Source organism: Fulmarus glacialis, unplaced genomic scaffold (assembly GCF_000690835.1).
Source record: "Fulmarus glacialis isolate BGI_N327 unplaced genomic scaffold, ASM69083v1 scaffold7087, whole genome shotgun sequence".
Classification (NCBI taxonomy): Eukaryota; Metazoa; Chordata; class Aves; order Procellariiformes; family Procellariidae; genus Fulmarus; species Fulmarus glacialis.
This window is the reverse complement of record NW_009223720.1, coordinates 20,660-38,247: the sequence shown is the minus strand read 5'-3', so window position 1 is coordinate 38,247 and position 17,588 is coordinate 20,660. Positions and strand designations below refer to the sequence as shown.

Here is a 17,588-nt window from a genome sequence, read left to right as displayed (position 1 = left end):
GCACTGGTACTCCTGCTCTGCTGGATCCCTTTTCCCCTGAATTAAAAGGATTACAGCTTTATCTCAGCAATCAATAAATGGATCATAAATGCAGCACGGTGAGTTATGCTCTTAGAGCAAAATAGCATCTGTTTACCAATAAACGCCCGAGGTTTATCTATCACTGGACTGGTTGTGCATGCTGCATAGGCATGATTCACCCAGCTAACGGCGTGTGTTTGGAGGGGGTGTAACTGCATCTGATGTGCTGGTGACGTCTGCTGCACCAGCGTCATGTGCATGCACAGCCCGAGTCTCTCCCCACACACACAGAAGCAGAGAGACACGCACATGGAGGCCAGAGGCGGCAATCGAGCAAAAAAAGGGTCTGTCTGTACCTATAAATGGTTTGTCATCCTAGGCAAAGTTTTGCTCATCTGCAGAGCAGGTACCTCATCGTACGTCATTGCTCCCTTCCAAGGGGGAAAACAACACGCCTGAAAGAAAGGGCAGATGAGCTTACACTGTGTGTGTGCTGAGTATGCGCATAATACATATGTCCTGCTACCCATCCGCATATACCAGAGCTGATGTCGGTGGGATGGCACTGGGCTGTAGGACAAGTGACTTCTAATGGTCTCTGCATCTGAAAAAGAGTGAGCAGCTCAGGGCCTTCCACCGAGTTAGCTCACCTCCCAGCGGTCTCTGTCATCCTTCCCACCCTTGCAAGAGGACTGAAGGATTAGATAATGTTAGAAGTTGTATGTACAATGACAGTACTTGAGTATTAAGCTCTGTTATTATTCAAGCTGCCAGGCTTTGGCTAGACCCTTTGAAAGCATTAGGACCAGCAGTGACTGCAACACTGTGGTGTTCTTATCCACTAAGGCTGGAAGAAGGTGCAACATCTCATGTAGACTGGCTTAGTTGACATACTGTAATATAATTAACAAGCTTTGCTAGAGAGTGGGATCTATGCAGAATGAAGGGGGTCTGAGTCTCTTTCTTTTGTAACACTATGTCTGTTAGGAAAGTGCCTTTGTGCCCCATGTAAGTGAAGCAAGACCAGCAGGTAGGACACGTACTGGGTGAGTTAACACATGGATAGTTTCATTGTTTTTAATAACGATGGCTTCACCTTTCTTGGTTAGGATCAAGATTATCAGAACCATTTCTAGGAAGAGCAGCTCTCTTGCCTACCTGTTGCAAGCATATTAATACAAAGAGCAAAGAACAAAAGATCCACAAGAAATAAGAAGCAAAATCATACCTAAATGAGAAGGGTTACCTTGACCATAAAGTGGTTTACTGCTATCCCTGATGAATCAAATGCTAGGTCTTTACCCTCCACCCATCTTTTCCAGACTGTTCTAGTTTCTGATGACAGGTAATTATTGGAGTAAATCTGCGTATATCCAAAAACAAAATATCTGAAGGTCATCCTACCCTTAGGGCTGACCTCTCCATTACTCACTGATGAGATGCAGCTACCTGGTTTCTTAGGGTCTGCATCTGATTTTACGGAGTTTAAACTCTAGCTTCAGTACAGATTGAGTTTCTTTAGTTTTAAGCGTAACTAGAAGCCCTGCTGACTTCATCACAGAATAGCTTCAAGCGGACTCTCACATTCATCATAATGGGGTGCTGAGCCTGCTTACTGGCTGTAGAAGTAATCACATTAGATAGTTTAAGTATTCAAATCTGGCTAATTTGGGTCAGGGAATGGCATTGGGCACTACAGTACAGGAGAGTTCTTTACTCTGGTTCCCATAGACCAGTGAGATTGCACAGCTGTAATCCTGTAGTGATGCCAGCTTTTCATAACCAAACACCATGATGTCATAATAGAAAAATGTGTTTTTTCCTCGCTACTTTGAAACACGGTTGAGAATTCTGACATCTTCTGATCAAAGCATCAACCATAAAAAGCAGGACTTAGGGAAAGCCTGCAGATCCAGCCAAGGAGACAGAGCTTTGAAGCAGGCCTGAAGTGGATCAGCCCATGACAAGGGACATTAGACATATATTTAAATGAGCTGTCTGATCTGTAATGAAGGAAATTCCACTCCGATCAATGACAGAGCCAATGTTTCTCTGAGACCACTTTAAGCCTTGGATAAAAGAGCCGAAATCAAATGTTTTCTCCTTGGCTGTAGAACATTCTCCATAGAATCAAATCCATTCTCTGAAGTATTAAACACTGAGCCAGGATTGTAAATCTATTCTTAATTACCTTATCACAAATATTTAATGTGCAGCCTGATTCAAGAGGGCTGTTTATAAAATTCTTGTTTGTTTGCCTTCTAATTATAAATGTTTATGATCTTATGCAATTAACTGTGTGATGCTGATGGATGGGTTGCTAAGTCAACTGAGCACCTGTTTTCTTAGATAATTTTGGTTTCCAAATATTTATAAAAGTACAAAATAACTTGTTTTCGTCTGTATTTACTGGGCTCTAAATTACTTATCGATTTCCCGGTGTCAAGCTCAGGAAGCTGTAAAATTAAAAAGGAACCAAGTGGAGGGGTGGGCAGGGAGGCGGAAGCAACAGTGATTCATTTGCAAGAGGAAATGCCAAGAGTAAGCAAGAGTCCATCAGTTTATATGAAGCTGCAGGACACTTAATGCTTGCATCGAAACAAACTTTGTCTGCCTGAGATAAATTAGGATTGGAATTCCTATGTTCAGCTCTGTGCATCCCCTTCCAGAAACACCCCTCCCTTGAGGATCATTCTTGTTTACAGAGGTGAAACTTTCCAATTAAAGGCCAGACTTAAGTGGGAAATCCTTCAGGAAGAACTGTATTCAACTAGAAGTGTTCAGCTAGAAGCAATTATTCCATAAGCCAAATCCTGTGTATGTGGGGGAAGATAGCAGGTTGGTGTGAACTCCTCTCTTTGTGCACTTCTCTCTTTTCAATGCAGAAATGTCTATATGAGAATTTCAGATGGATTCTGGTAGTGGCCTGGTCCTTTTCCACTCCTCCTAAGCTTATCTCACCCTCTTCTACTTCACAAAACCTGTTCTCAATCGATCCTCTGTGAAAACCATCCTTTTCAGAAGGAAAATCTCTGTGAGTTTCATGCAAAATGTGTTGGTCCAGATTGTTGCCTTGTCCATGAAATCCCTTGCTTGTGGTGTTGGTGAAATGAAATTCCAATGGAACGTGGGCACTTAAGATGTGCTGTTCTCATTCCCATCTTCTCACGTAGAGACCTGGTTCGACCAGCATCAGAAGAAATTCCTTGAGCTGAAGATTGTTGAATGCTGGAAGAAGTATACAAGGGAACTGTAATATACACTTGTCTTGTTCTTATTTCACTCTTATGTTTGTTTGTGGCCATTGATGGAAACAGGGCAGCTGGCTAGATGGAGCCTTGGCCATTCTTATATTCTTAGACATTTCTACTTGCGCTGGCTTGTGCCATGAAAAGATTTCCCAGATGGCTCTGGAGCTGGAGAAAGCCCAGATTATGTGATGGGGTCATTAACCTGACAGCAAAGTCTACAAAAAAGATTTCTAATGCCTCTGCTTGCATTGCCACATTGATGTGGCTGTGCTGTTCCCAGGACGAGACACAGTATCTCTGAGCTAAGATGGTAGGGCTAACCCAGTGCAGTGCTCTGAATTAACACATGCTGAATCTGGAACAGTATGTACAGGAAACCATACTGATCTCTTTTCGCTGTGTTCACTCTCTCCATATATTAGCCTTTTTTGCTCTTTCTCTTGTGGCTTTATTATTATTGAGTCCATGCAGAGGTTCAGATCATGGTCAGCCCTGTGGAGCTCTGTAGAGTCCAGGCAGGAGGGACTAGTGATCATCCTGGGTGCAGGGATTACTTCCCAGAGCTGAGAAGCTGCTTTGTGCTTCACAGCACAGGCAAACACAACAATACCTTGGCAATAGGTTATACCAAAACTGTACACATTGCTTACACTGGTATCTTATGCTTCCTTTCATTTATTATACATGGGAGAGTACCCAGCACCTAACCACTGCTCTTAGCAAAACTATCACAGTAAGTGACCCAGCCCCAAAGAGCACAGAGCCTGGTTCTAGACTGGATTTAAAGCAACAGGCAAGCAACATCAATACCGGTTGGCTAGGCAAGAGTTATGTCAGTGCAGTCGCATACCCAGTCAGTGCATGCCCACAGCATCTGGGAAAGCAAGCTGACAACTGCTGACTCTGGGGAAAGACTTACCTCTTCCATTTACCCCCAACCCTCACTCTCATTTTCATCCCAGAGCAAGAATAGCTGGACTGTTTCTTTTCCAGATGATCAAGATGCAGTCTGCAACAGAGCTAGCACTGGTGAAAGCAGTTTAATTTCCATGTTCTACTGATTGCCACAGCTAAGCCTGAGCTTCTGGACTCCTAAAATGCCAGAGTAAGAAAGGGGAGCATGACCAAGGGTGAGTATCATGGCCCAGAGGTAAGGTTCATGTCACTGCAGGATTTCTCCGAGCCTTGCAATACCTGCCCACGCCACATCATGATCCATGTGGGCGGTCTCTGTGCAAGGAAATGTTCTTGATGCTAAGGGTGGACACATATGGGCTGTGTGCAGGTGGCTCTTTGTCTCTTGGGATTAGTCGGGACAGAGGTGCGTTGCCATCAGTGGGCCTGTGGTTAAGAGAGAGATCCTCAGCCTAATGGCTAGAAGGGCTGTTGGAAGAACATGGACAAAACCCAGATGTAACAAGGACAACTGCGTTTGTGCCTCCGTATGGGGAGGATTGGCTGGCGCACCACCATCCTGTGTGATTAACCAGAGCGGTTGTGAGCCTCCAATTTAAGGCAACTTTGGAGCAGCAGTTTCCCAGAAATGACAAGCAGTCACCTTCTGCACATTGTCAGCCTCTACCACCAAATGATCTTTTCACCAGGACTTTCAGCCCCTTATTCCAACACTTGCCATGCGTTTTCTTGAAAGAGAGAGGTAAATTCTCGGGGCAGCAACTGTTTCTCCTGTTTGCCAGTAAAGAAACCACCAAAACAAGGCTTCTGCTGACAGTGAGTGGTACATCGCCCCTGCGCTGTCACTCACATTATCTACAGGAGGAAAAATCACAGTTCATTCCAGCCAGTTACTCTGCCCTGTTTCTCATAAAGTCCCTGTCCTGCCACCTGAGCTGTCACCTCTTGTTCCCACCTTCAGCAGCACTTCCCTGCTTCGGTTTCCCTTCCAAATGAGTTTCAGCTCAGCCAGCCAGCTGCCATGCTTTAGCCTGTTTCTGTTGTTTTCATTGCTGGGTGTCAGGGGAAGATTATGGCAGCTGTGATCAAAGCTTAATGTTTGCATCCACAGCAGCAGTGGCTCAGGCCAAGGCAAACTAATCCTCCTGGGAGATAGCACTTTCATTGCCGGGCTTTCCCTCCATTGACATCATTGCATACACAAAGCCTTCTATCCCTTCCTGTGAATTCTTTAATCTATCGTGGCAATCTCAAATTCCCCCACTTTTGTTTCCAAAGCTCCAGCAGCCGAGCCCTCACTTATCTCTTTGCCTGTATGCTCCATCCTTAGCCGCCTTTTATCTTAACCTAAGAGCAGAAAAGTGGCTGTACTGGTTCAGACAAGGGCTCTGTCTATCACAGCATCCTGCCTCCAGCAGGGCCAACAGAACAAGGAAGGGTGTAAAAACAAAGCCAGGAGAGTGATGTTTCCCTGATGGGCTCTGCACGCTGCAGGGGCCATACCTAGCCACAGATGGGCTCTTTTGGCTCTTTTGTGTTCCCTAACCAGAGGTTTCTAGTGTAGTACAGTAAAGTGTACTGCCTTTTGCTCTGCGCTCTGCATTTGCTCAGGTTAGGCTGCCCCGCCACTTCCCAAATTCTTATAGTCCCCATGAGATCGCTCCATTCCAAAAAGTGCTTTAGAAATAACCATGAATCTCTGCCTCACCCCAGCTTCGCAAGTACCTCACAGTACGTGGGAGATGAGTCACCGAGCTCCCACTGGACCCTTCCAATCCGTGCTGCTTTTCAGTGCAATCCTCTGTGCTTTATCCCTCATCCATGATGCGAGATAGTCCTTGGTGATAAACTGAGAAAAGAGAGCCAGAGGGATCTTTTCCTGCAAATAGGGGCTGGGAAAGGGGCACGTAGTATCTGGCATCCCTCAACATTGTGGCAGGGTCAGTTCCAGCTGAATATTTAAACAACCTGGCGTCTTTAAACCCTCCAGCGGCCAAGACTCAAGGCTGCAGAGCAATGGCGAAGAGGGTGAACGAGGGAGTGGGGAGAGGTAGATTCATAATTTAAAGTAATGTCGTGGCACCGGTAGGACTCTGCACGTGGGCTGATTTGGGAGGGGAGGTGTGAACATCGGAGTTGACCAGGTGGGGAATCAGGTAATGCCCTCCCTCTCCTCACTCCTGTTCATCATCTCCAGAACTTCTTCATTTTACCCCCCTTTTTCTGCAAGTGAAATCCCTAGGAGGGTGCAGCCCCCAGAGCAGAGAGGTGCAGAATCAGCACTGCACACCCCATCTTTCTTTCGATACCCTGATGAAATAAAGTGGTACATCACAGAATCGCTGTCTTTGGCAGTGTGACTGCCTGGTCCAGCTTGTGTTTGGGATTCTGATTTCTCCTTCCTAAGGGTAGCGCTTTGCACTTCTCTTTAGTCAATTCCATCTTGTTGATTTCTCCAATTTGCCAAGATCATTTCAAACGCTGACCTGATTCTCGGAAGTGCTTGCAGCCTTTCCAAGCTTGGTGTCATCTGTGAATTTTGTAACAGCACTTCCTACTTCATTATCTAAGCCATTAATAAAAATGTTGAAGAGAGCAGGGTCCGAAACAGTCCTACTTGAAACATGTTGCCAGTTTACAGCACACCACTGACAACTACTGAGAAAGCAGTTTTTCCATTGGCTGTGCACCTGCATTATAGTTATTTAATCTAGATCACATTTCTGTGGTTTGTTTAGGAGAATCTTAAGGCAAAGCACCAAAAGCATTGCCCAAGTCACGGCATATCAAACTGACTGCTTCCTCCTTAGCCACTAGGACAATTACCCTCCCAAATTAGATACGGTTATACTCTCGTGCTCATCAATTGATTAGTTAAAAAATTATTCTAATATCTTTCTATGAATCAGTTAAGCTGATTTGCCCTTCATTTCCTTGATCCTCAATTCCTACCTTCTTTAGTGATAGAGATTATATTTAAAGCTAGGTACTCTGCTTGCATCTCCCCAGCTGTCTGGCACCTTCTTCATCCTCCCCAAGTTATGAAATGGGTCAGACTGCTCCTGCAGCTTCCTCTGAAGTTCATTAGGACATGCTGACAAGGACAGAGCTAACTCGTTTGAATCTTTTTGAGTCTGTTGTTTTCTGATTCTGCCCTGGGCTCCTTTCTCCTCATATTTAAGTTAAGTTTTGAAGACTGAAACAAAGGCAACATTTAACTGTTTGGCCCTTTTTGTACCAAATATTATTTAAGCTCTTAGACTTGCCTTGTTCTTCTTCTTACTTTACATATGCTTATGACCCATTTCTTGTTGCCTTTTGTATCTCTGGATGATCATCCTGGGGTTCAGCTCTGACAGCTCCCAATGCCTGTTGATTTCTAGACACTTTTCATTAGTTGCAGGCTCTTCTTTCTGCCTTTTGTGTGATTGCAGCTTCTGATTTTGGGTCCTCAAAGAGTTCCTGATGCAGCCTCAGTGCTCTCTTCCCACGCTTCTGAGCTTTCCCCTGCACAGGCACAGTTTGCTGTTGTGCCTTTAGTATCATCCCTTTTGGCAGCCGTGAGCTGTTCGCAGTTCTTTTATCCTTCAGATTCTCTTCCCAAGAGACACTCCCTGCTCTGGTCCCCTGAGGCTGCTGCCGCTGCTTTTCTAGAGTCCATTATCCTCACATCATACTTTTCTTCAGCTCGGGAATGCTTTCATGGCACAGTCACTTTTCATACAAACTACTGCTATATTCAGAGTTTCAGGAATTCTTTGCTTTCTGGTGAATCAAATAGGAAGTATAGACTCCTTCATAACTGTTACCCCTGCTTTCCAAAATATAAATTTTGTTCCCAAAATGTTTCAATCTGTCTATCTTGCTTACAGGAGAAGTCCAGATAATGGATGACCTAAGACCTCTGGTGCTGTCTTTTAGACATTTCAGGTAGTTGCAAGACACTGGACCAGTGAGCAGGATGTCTCTAGTCCACAAGACATCTAGCAAAGGTCTGCTCTGAATAATGCTGGAACTGTACAAGGAGGGTGTGCAAGCTTAGAAATGTCCAGCATTGAATGACGTATAGCATAAACTGAAAGTGTATTCATAATGATTAGAGCTCGCGTGAATGCTTAGCATATGGAAAAAAATAATTAGCTGATTATAATCAGGCATTTTCTTATCAATCATTCTCTGTGCACATTTTTTAATATCTAAAGAACTGATTAAATATGTATGAATCTGGGCTGTGTTTTGGCTTGGCAGAACTGAGATGGCTGCATGGCCGGACCCTGTTGAGTGCTTTTGATCACTGGATGCCATGTGCTGTCACAGAGCCCATGGATCTGGGGAAGACAAAACACTCCTCCTTCTGCCCATCACCCTTTAAGTATATTCGCTCTAATGGGGCTCCACTGGCAGGCAGCTTTCACAACGATGTATGTGCCATGCTTGGCTCTCCTGGGGCCACAACTCCAGCAAAACTGGAGTGAGACCTCTATGGTCTGGGCAGGCCCCCACCAGTGTATGCAGAAAAGCTGCTCCCAGCCATCTTGGGGAGGTATTTTATGGAGGTATGGACTCTTCCATTTTGGGTCATTAACAGCACAAACAGGCTGGTCCCCAAGCCTTTGACTGCTGACTAACAGGCAAACCTTGTGCTTATTATGGCTTGTCTCCTCTCATGCAAGCTGGGGTTCAAGGACGGCTCTGCCTCAAAGCTTCCTCAGCCCCAGGTGGGCCAGGACCCCCCACAAAGGCAGCGAGACCCCTTCTCCTTCCCTGCCTCCTCCGTTCCATCTGGCAGAGCAACGGGAGCAGCAGATCCTATCTGGGCGGGTGGTTACACTACGCCCCAAGCTCTCTGCAGCCATTAACACCTGCCCCCAGACTCAGCAAGAGCCCTGCCGGGTGAGAGATGGACCCAGCACACCGGCATCTCAGAGGGTCCCCACAGTTGCTGTTCCACCAGGTGAGCGATCACGGCAGTCCTCATCCCCTGCCATGATGGGGATGAGTGTGGGGGGCCGGGGAAAGGAGGCAGCTCTTTTATTACTGATGGGAGTGCTTGGCATGACAGCCTGTAGCGTCTCTCCTCCAGGCAGCACTGTGATTTTGCAGGATGCTGCTGAGCTATACGGCAAGAGACAATTTCCAGTGTCCAAGTGACACTGCAGCATGTCATGAGTTCAGGTAACACAAGTATGCAGCAGGATAGCTATGGATTCCTCTCGGAAGCAGGAGCAGTCCATCCCACATACACAGCATTTGTAACTGGGGAGGGAGGAACACTTTATCCAGTGGGATGAATTGAGAGGACAGGTAGGACTGCCTGTCATTGGGCTTGGGGAGCTGGTGGGAGCTGGGGACAGTATATTGTAGGAGCATTTTATGGCTGCCAGCTTCTCTGCGAGATGCTACCTTCATCCCAGGGCAGCCATCTTCATTCATGTCCTCCGCCCACCCTCATGTTCCTCTTCAATACACGGGCTGGGCCCTATAGAGCTAAGCTGGTAAGGCCCCAAATGAGGAAAGACTGGCAAAATTAAGGAGCTGAAGGGACAGGAAATTCCTTTTTGTTCAGCACTCCCACATGGTTTATTTGTAATGGGAAAACAACATCCTGTCTGCAGGATGCCATCTGTGACAGAGGAGCTGGGCTGACCCCAGGAACCGCACACAGCAACATTATCGCTCTAGAAATGCTGCAGTGTTTTCAGCTGTAAGCATAGGAGCTACCAACCACCACAACTTTCTTCTGCCCTGCCCAGACTAGCACTTTACACCCTGCCTCAAAGCTGGGACAAAAAAAAAAACAAAACAAAAATAACAGCAAAAATAGGTAAAATAAAACCCAGAGAAATCCTTGCTCAGGCAATAGATAAACCATAAACAAAAGCACTCCTGTAAACTCAGCTGGCTGTGGACAGCTACAGCAAAATGGATGTTGTGCCCTTAAGGGCTCTGGTACTCCTGTGGTATTTAATTCACAGTGCACGATAAAGCAGAGGATTAAAGGGCAGTCTCTAGCTATGCAGGCAGCAAGAAATGAGACTCTTCTTGGAAAAAGCAAGTAAATAAATAAAGACTGGAGCTCCACCAGCAGAACAGCCTTGCTTCTGCATCATACATCTCCAGCATCATTCCCCACTTGTGAGTCTACCCATAACTGTGCTAGTATAGGAGGGATAGGGCTTGGAGGCATTACCTATATACCCCCTTGCTCTCTTAAAGTTTTCCCTCCTTACTTTGTAGCTAGGATTATAGAGACCCTCTTGGTGCCTTTTTTCCCCAAATTTAAAATGGAGATGAGAACAACACTCCACATCTTGAAAGGACTTTGTGCATGAGAGGTGAAAGTCACTCGTTGTGTGCACGGCAGATACTCTTAGGTCTTTAAAAGAAGGAAGTAGAAAATAATTTCAAACTGGATTGAACAGAGGACTGGCCAAATGCACACCCTGGTCTCTGGGTCTCTGTTTCCAGACATTCCCTGACAGAAGTGGTGGATACTTATGATGAGGAGAGAAAAAGCACGTGGCTTCCATTTTACTACGCTTGCACCATGGCAGTCAGTCCTCCAAGTCTAGGTACTGAACCTTTCTATCCTATAGCTAACATTACTTTGACCAAAGCGCTGCCTGTGCGGTCATGCTGCATCCTCAGCCACTCCTGGGACATTTCTTTAAAGGCAAAGCTGGACAACAGCGCTGTTGGGTTTGGAAATCTGGCTTCACACTTGCTTGGAGTGAGACTTGAAAAAGTCATGCTGTCCCCCAGAATGGAAGAATACATACATATTTTCAGAGAGGTGAGAACATTTCATTTGGACTTGATTTTTTTTTAAATGTTGTATTCTAATTCTGACACTGAATTTAAACTATTCAGCATGAGCAGTCATCTCTAAATGCTAAATCAAAATGCTTTGTTCAATAATGATCAAAACATGACATTTGCTTATTGAAGGTAGAACTAGTGCCTCCTTCTCTGCTTTTATTAGCAAATGAAATTCTGTAAGAAAAAATGGGAATAGTTTCACAGTTTTTCATTTTCTGAGGGATGCAGGTCCTGTCTGAGCCCAATCCTTTCAGACCGCTCCAGCCACTCAAGCGCTCTTTCACTAAGAGGAACAGGGGCCAGTTAAGAGAGACAGAAAGGTGAGTACAGATCACCCTTAACAGAGCATCCCTCAGGGTAATGTAGGGCACACAGGCTAAATTAACGGACCTGGGAGTGCCTCTGAAGTTGCAGGTCAGTGTGTGCATTGCGATTGCTTCTACCCCCTTGTTGGAGCGAGATGTAGGCATCTTTCCCCTCTGCCATGTAGGAAGGCATCCCAAGGATGTAAGGCAGGAGGTGTTCATGGTGCTCTTTGGCCAGGCTTTGGTTGGGATAAATGTGTCCCTGGGACACACCATGGTGCAGCCTGTGTTTGACTGCTTTGTCCTCCACAGCCATGACAAAATCTTTCATTGCAGAGCCCAGGATTTCTGTGAGATTTCCAGGAGCCTTCCATCTTGGGTGCTGTGGCCTCTCCTCTCTGCTCCCCTACAGGTCTCACCCCACCTTCTCCCCTTCAAAGGTCTTCATCTCTCACACAGAGGCACTATTCAAAATTACGGAAGGTGGTAGAAGCCAAGAGGACAAGGGTCTGTCATTTCTGATCCGTTACTAGCGAGGATCTCTGGGAGGGCAAAACTTTTGCCTTCATGCTCTGGGTATACAAGTTCCTTCCACCAGAGCTGAAGACTTTTAGGGGCTGCGATACCTAGCTGAGTGAATGCTGATGCAGGCTGAAAGGGGCAGGTAAGAGTTCATACGCACTTACGGGATCTGTCAATGCTGAGCTGACAAGAATGAAAGCAGTGAAAGGAACTGAGAGTGGCTGTTCCTGGATAGCGGCCGAGAAGTCGGTCGGCAGATCAGCTGCGCAGCGTCGCTTCTCCTGCTGCTGGACCAGGTACAGGGCCCCGAATGACTGCTCTTGAGGGACAGTCCCTGCCCAGCTGGATTGAGAGCCCCACAGCGCGCCCTGTGGGGACTGTTCCTGTCTCCACACCCGCCTTTACAGCTGACAAATCAATGATTTGTTCAGTGATTTTTCGAGCATGCGTGTTGTGGCAGAATGTATGCAAACCAGGATTCACAGTGCAAAAAAAGGGAATTGGCTGCCTGACTTTATCTCAACTGCCTGCTCTGATGACAGGGCCTGGATCTGGTCACTCCAGTTAGCTCCGTAGCTCCAGTTTGCAGGCAAACTGGGCAAGAAATGAATGAACAGCGTGGCAAGCAGTGCATTAAGCTGAAGGGCACGGAAGACTTCTGCATACTCTCATGGGTCTCTTCCAGGTATGTCAAAGCCATGCAGGTTTGCTGTCTGGGTTGGTCTCAGGTTTTTCCTCTGAAGACATTTGCTGAACGTCTCTGCCTTGTGCTCTGCCTTTAGGGTGTCATCAAGCCAGTGCAAGGTATTGGTGCTTCCCCAGAACTGATTCCCTACTGCTGTAGCAATTCTTCCTGCTTTGTACCTTGGGGGACTACGCAGACCTGAATGAAAACATCTGCTTTCCTTTTGAGAATCAGATCAATACAGATGAAGACCCCAAAGACACTTCATTTGTCAGTTTCTCTTTATTTTAGAGGGACTTTGACTCCTAAATCCTTTGAATGCTGAGGGCCCGAGTGGCCTGGCTAGAAAATACCCTGGGGCTACCTCAGCCTGGCATTTCCTTTAGGAAGCAAAGCTCATTTAAAACAAAACCACATTAGTCTTGGCAGGAAGTTTGAATTGTGACTGTCTCAAGGAAGCTCCATTAATTACTGTTCCCATTGCACTATGAAAGATCAAATGCTGTGGATCAGTTTTAATTGGTTATTGATTTCTGATGTTATTACCTACGGTTGTGCTGAGATGCCGTCAGACATACTGGATGTTTTTGATTATTCTTGCTGGCAGCTGGGATTAAAAACAGCGGGCACACACTTCCTGATCCGTAATGGATTGCCATGGTGTGCCAACAACAATCGTTGGCAGGATGAATGGTCCTGCTTTGCTTGTCTCTTGTGCTATTGAGCTGCAGTGCAGTTACTGTTGTGAAGGCAAATACCCTCAGGGACTGGCTGCCAAGGAAAGGCGGGGTGGGAGGGGAAAGCTTCAGAGAGCATGAGGATTTAGTGCTTCCAAAAGCGCGCGGCTGTCAGCACCAAGGCAGGGTGAGTCAGAGAGCAAGGACGGGGTGGGCATGGACAAAGCAACAGTCTCCACCGGACAGTGATCCAAGGAGAGGCAGATCGGATTGCTTTCACATCACTGGGATAAGCCTCCCTCATGCCAACCACAGGGATACGCCTGTGTGAGCACAAACAGGACTGCGCACCCAAACGGTGACAGTGACAGCCCTGTGCCCACAGCCTGCTAACGGCCTCCCTGAGACGCGCTTCCCCCTTGGAGCCGACCTGGTGATGCCTGAGCCTAGACTGTGACATGCTCTCATTAGCTGGCAAAGTTCCTCCTTGTTTAACAGGAGGTGGTTTCCTCTTCTCCTGACCCCAAATGACACCTTAATCTACAAACGCTGACTTTCCCTAATTGCACCTTGACAGAGAGAGAGGCAAACCCCTCCTTCCCCCTCCAAGGACTGTCATTTAATTAACAGGCAGGTATCTCTCAGGATTTACAGCCCAGCTCTAAGCTGCTACTCTCCCTACTCAGTAACTCAGGCCTGTGAAGGCTCACTCCATTTATCTCTGCATTTCGATAACCGCATTTCTGCTAATCCCTCTCCATGCCAGCTTTCTGGATTTACCTCTCATGGACTCATGGAGAGAGCAGTTAATCAAATGAACAGTCCCCATCTCACCTTTCATTCACTTCCTGGTTGCTGATCTCAAATGTCTGTGTTGCAGATGGCTTCACAAGGAGAGCAATACCTATGCTGGCACCATTACCAGTTTCTAGTTTAATCAACTCTCGTATCTGTCCTACAGACATGACCAGAGATAGCACACATGAAAGAGAGAGAGATCAGAATCAAAGACGTTGGGGCTGGCTGGATATGAAGAAGCATTTAGCCTGTTCCTCCTTCACAAACTGGGATCATCTCTCCACAACCTGTTCTTGACATATGTTTTCTAACAGGTTCTTAAAAAAATTCCTGTATTGGAGACCCTCACAAATCTCAAACAATCTTTTCCAGTGCTTCCTGCCCTCCTGTTAGATGTCTGAAAGCAAGGGGGTGAACAATGTTGAAAGACCATTTTGCACATATTGCCCAGATGGCCGTAGCTTCTGGCACTTGGGGCCATACCATCTGTCCTGCTGGTCGTGAGGGGCAGTTTCGTTTTACTCTGGTTGTGGTTTTGTTTCCATGGTGGGTGAAGCCCACCAAATGGTGTCTGTTGCTTACAACTGTTTTTGTGGAGCATGCTAGGATCTAGCAAAGTCCAAAGAAAACTAGTGTATTACTGAATATGAGTGGCTGAGGGTCAAACCCAAGACCCCTGGATTTTGATGCATGGATCAATAGTCTCTGAGTTAACAGCCGTATTTTGAAAGCTCAACTTGGAGATGATCTGGCTATTTCAGATCAAGTACAGCTCAAGTGAAGATAACAACAACCAAATGATTTGTGCTTAGGGAGCTATACGTACACGTGAACACTCGTGCCCTCACCTTTGACTCCACACTGGAAAGACCAGTGCTGCCATGGGATTGCCCATGCAAATTGCCACAGATATCTCTGTCTTGGCAAATTGTTACCTAAATCCCTTAATGACTTGATAGAGAGGAGATCACACAAAACAGCAGTTGCTGACTAGGTATGTCCTCCCTGTCTGACGATAGTCAGGATCTCTGCAGATTTGGTGTCTTCTCCAGCTTTGAAACTCTACAGTGCCAGAGGAAGTGTCCTGCTGAGCACCTCCAGTGACAGGGTGTGTAAACTGGCCTCCTGGACAAATGCCACTGGCTACTCAATGGACATGAAACATCCAAGAACAACCAAAGTGGGAATGGGCAGGAACTGCAGAGGAGCTCTGCTTCAGCACATCTGCTCTTTAGTAAATACCTTGTCTTTCAAACCTCTGTTGTTCTGCCAGTGAAAGCAAAACTTGGGGTCAAACTGGGGGAAGGAACAACTGGAATTCATACAATTAATGTAGGACCTACAGTATAACATTCTGCTAGCTAAGGCTGCCCAGCCTGTTACCAAACAATGCACAATGTATGTGTTACATTAGCTGAAAAATACAAGTGTGGTAGAACTGAGTGCAGTTAACGTCCTGCTCTTTCCCCATTGCTGCGCATTTCTTAGTTCCTAAATCTTCCCCACCCACCCACAGGCTGGAAAGCAAAAGGGGAAAAGGGCTGGACTGCAGAGGAGGCACTGAAATGCACAGACAGTGCCCTGGTATTTCAAGAACCGTTGTCACTGCCATTATCCATGAGAGGTTTTATCCTGAACTTGCAGAAGTGGAACTAAAGCCCAGGGAGGAGTAACAAGAGCTTTCGGGCCACGCTGGCAGTCAGGAGCAGAACCCTGAATCTCCGGAGCTGGCTTTGCTCGGCTGTGATCAAAGACCCTGCGTGAGGCTGCAAGGTTTGGGAGAAGGATAAATAGCTGTTCCACAGTGAGGAACTCATGGGGACTCTTCTAGGGAGCTGGCATTGCTGCATCCATCACAGTCAAGCAAAGCTATAATGAATGAGGAATTAAACCCAGTCACGGAGTTCCCTTTGATCAGCCCCTTCTGCTGACCTGCCGTGGCCTGGCCTCTCCAAGGGACAGACCAGCCTTTTGGCTAGCGCGAGTGCAGCCTCCTGAAATCAGCAGGGCTGGAGAGAAATCACTCAGAGGAGAGACCTGACCGCATCGACAGCCAGGGAGTCACAACTCCCCGTGAAGACCTCATTTGTCACATGGTTCAACCTGGGCAGAGAGAGAAGAGGAGGAGGAGGAGGCGGGGAGGAGAGCGAACACCAGAGCTCAGCTAGCACTGCTCAGAGCTGCCCTCCCCCTCCGCTGGGAAGGCAGACCTGGAGCAGCAGCAGGGTATTGATGCACAACACAAGCAAGTTTTACACGGAGCGCAGCAGGGGCAGAGGGCTGGCTGCATGCACATATGAGCTTTTCTAGGGAAATGTTTGAAATGTATGAAAGGCTCACATGGTCCAGAACATCATCTCTCCTGGTCGAGCATGAGTGGGCTGCCGGCAGCACAAGGCAGACATGCTGCACACAAGTGGAGCCATCTCTGGGTGGACACTTCTCTGAGGTGCTGGGCAAGAGAAGCCACACACAGACATGTTAACTCACTGCGTCTGTAACGCTTCCCACTTGCTTTTGAGTTTGTGGGAAAGCCAGCATGCCTGGCCTACCAGGACTGCCAGCTGCGCAGGGAGGACTGTGAGACAAGGGGCTGCCCCAAGCCTCGACTCTTAAATGTTCCTGGGAACAGGATGGCTGCTCGCTTTTTGGCTGGAAAAAATCAAAGCTCCCAACTTAGGGCATTAAGCTTGATGGTGACATCAGTGGACATGGAAAAGGGGCTTTTTTTCCCTTCAGAGAAGATGGAGAAGAGAAATAGAAGCCAGACCCTTAAAAAAATTAATAAGAAACAAACAAAAAACCTCAAATCCAAATCTGTCTGCCCAGTTCCCCTTCAGTTTATGGCTGGTGTGGTTTGTTCTCCGCTGTGTGAGAGGATTTAGCTCCTATTGACAGATGAGCTAATCAGTTCCCCTCAGCTCTTGAAGCTTTATCAAAGCCAGTTAATTGTGTTACTGATGTCCACCCAGGCCAGGGCTCTCCAATTCTGTCCTCTGCCAACAAAGCGACACAAACACACACATACACAGGGATCATTTTTTCCCACTCTCAATCACACTAGCAAGAAGATGTCCCCAGTGACTACTGTGCCAACATGTGGGTGCTGCCTAACTCTCTTTCACCCCACTTTGCCACCCTTTGTTCCCAGAGACGTGTGGTAGCTCCAGCAGCATCTCATGTAGGAGCAGGATGATGTCTACAGGCCAAGCTCACATCTCCGTGTCAGCACAGTGGTGGCAACAGTGGAAGGAATTGGTCTGGGTTTCAGCGGGCCCAAGTCCTGTGCTGGAAGGATGCTGAAGCGAAGAGCCGTTTGAACCTGGATACCAGGTTGTGCTGTCCAGACCTCTGTCCCTGCCATTGGGTTTGTTTTACTTCTGTGCTGCTGCTCTGTGATAATGTCTGTCCTGCTCCTGCTGAGGGCTGAACTGGGGGCTGTGCTCCTTTCTCTGGAGTGGCCCTACCCACACAAACACAAATCCACCAAGTCAAGAGGACTGCCTTGTCCCACCAAGTTTCTGGGAGGCTCCTTCTGCCTTTATACCAATGACGGAAAGACCCAGACATGAGGACCTCTCTGGGACCCTCTTTG

The 17,588-nt window shown here is 47.0% G+C and overlaps 1 protein-coding gene across 1 annotated transcript in view; it reads right to left on the bottom strand.

Moving 5' to 3' along the window:
- Positions 1-17,588, bottom strand: part of MARCH4 (membrane-associated ring finger (C3HC4) 4, E3 ubiquitin protein ligase) — a gene marked incomplete at its 5' end in the record, with an annotated part of 28,804 nt that overhangs the window by 771 nt on the left and 10,445 nt on the right. The gene's annotated exons all lie outside the window — the stretch shown is intronic.